We start from the raw sequence: 1885 nt of genomic DNA, 5'->3' as shown, positions 1-1885 counted from the left end.
CAGATGGTGGCGGTAATGCGCCAATTACGCTGGATGCCAACCGCCATTAAACATTAAGAAGAAGTAGAAGAAGAAGAAGTGTCGTCGATCCGTCTGTAGTGGGTTGTGGAAGTGCGGGTGCTGAAAATGCGGTAAAACATCAACAAACACATCAGATTCACACATGTAATTGAGTTTTGTTTTATTTTGTTGCTTTGCGAACAGTCAGTAAGGTTCATCTCTGATGTTTCCTGCTCGTGAATCCGTCCCGTTTGTTGTGTTGAGGTTTTAGCTCGTGCTGTCACGTTTTGGTTGTTTACACAATTACACATAATTTATAGTTCAGAAAACAAACAGTGTTAAAATAAATAAGTCTTTAATGCAGTTCATTAACGAAGATCGACTAACAGCTTTGAAGCGGTTACTTGTACGATAAGAACAACATAAACTGGTTCATTAACTGATAGCTTAGCATGCAGTGTCTTTGCCAGTGATTATCTAGTTTATTTCTAATATTTATATATCTGTATATCTCTTTGTGTAGTGTTTGTCATATATGATCCAATCCCAGCTTTCAATGTATAAAAAGACGCCATCAAATCTTTATAGTACTTGAAATGTTTCTTAGTTATTTTCATATCATGTGAGCAGTGATTCTCAGATGAATATGTTTATGATTGTTATGATCTAGTTGAGTCACAGTGTTAAAAGAGTGTTTCTCAGTATAAAGAATAACTGCACTGTGACTCTGGAACAAAGATGCTGTGTGTGTGTGTGTGTGCGTGTGTGAGAGTGTGTGTGTGTCTGTGTGTGTCTGTGTGTGTGAGTGAGTGTGCATGTGTGTGCATGTGTGTGTGTGTGAGTGAGTGTGCGTGTGCGTGTGTGTGAGAGAGTGTGCGAATGTGTGTGTGTGTGTGTGTGTGTGTGTGGAGGACCGTGTCAAGTCACCTTTATTTATACAGCGCTTTTAACAATACAGATTGTGACAAAGCAACTGAACAGCATTAATTAGGAAAATAGTGTCAATAATGCAAAATGACAATAGTAAACACTCATTTTTCAGTTAAAGACAGTTCATCATTGAATTCAGTGATGTCAACATCCAGCTCAGTTTAAATAATATCTTTGCAATCATGTCAACGATAACGCTGGAAATGAAGTAAATGATCCCAGAATTTTACTGAAGTGGACTATTCCTTTTAAAGTATAACTCATGTTTTCCCTGTCTACTACCTTTCATGTAACAGCTTATGACGGTCAGTAGTGAAGGGTTTGGGACTGTGAACTTTCTTATGTTGTTATTAGCTAATTAGCATTGTCATGACTATAGTCTCCAGAGTGATTAATCACATGGCATTAACAGCTCACACGACTGGTTCCCATGAGCAAAGCTGACAGATTTAAAATTGCATACTTCAGAGGGTTCCTATGTGAGTCAAGCAATAATTCCCACCTTTTAAACCAAAGAGCCAATCACCAATTGGTAAAGTCATCAGATCACCGCTCCTCTTCCCATAGAAACAGTCAATCAATCACAAGTTAGGGAATGCAAATGTGCACTCGGCTTTACCAACCTGAAATATACATTTTTTAAACACTATTTGAGCATAAGAAACCAATTTATGGCACTTCATGACAAATGTTGTTGCTGATTTGTGAGCTGGGCCAGCAGTTTTTCTATAAATAACTGCCCAGAGGCATTGCAAATATGGACGCAGAAAAAACTGACTTTCCTTGTAAGGGACTTTGGTTTCCCCAGTTTTTATAGACCTCTTTGGTATAAAGAGACAAATAGACATGAATATTTTGGCAAGCATTTAAGAGTTGTTTAGGGGTCTACCACACCATTGGGTGCTGTAGGGACGACATATTTTTGTAGGTAAAAACCCAGAAACTAGTTTTTTTT

General features: G+C 38.0%; 1 protein-coding gene across 1 annotated transcript in view; it reads left to right on the top strand.

The window, feature by feature from the left end:
- The window catches only part of LOC107575585 (kelch-like protein 8), a 10585-nt gene that overhangs the window by 1009 nt on the left and 7691 nt on the right, over positions 1-1885 (top strand). The window contains exon 2 of the mRNA XM_016261939.1: positions 4-131. The gene's annotated coding sequence lies outside the window, so the exon portion shown is untranslated. The remainder of the gene's footprint in view (positions 1-3; positions 132-1885) is intronic.

This window comes from Sinocyclocheilus grahami, unplaced genomic scaffold, assembly GCF_001515645.1.
Source record: "Sinocyclocheilus grahami isolate Dianchi unplaced genomic scaffold, SAMN03320097.WGS_v1.1 scaffold2737.1, whole genome shotgun sequence".
NCBI lineage: Eukaryota > Metazoa > Chordata > Actinopteri > Cypriniformes > Cyprinidae > Sinocyclocheilus > Sinocyclocheilus grahami.
The sequence above is the reverse complement of the archived record's forward strand: the minus strand, read 5'-3'. Positions and strand labels throughout refer to the sequence as shown.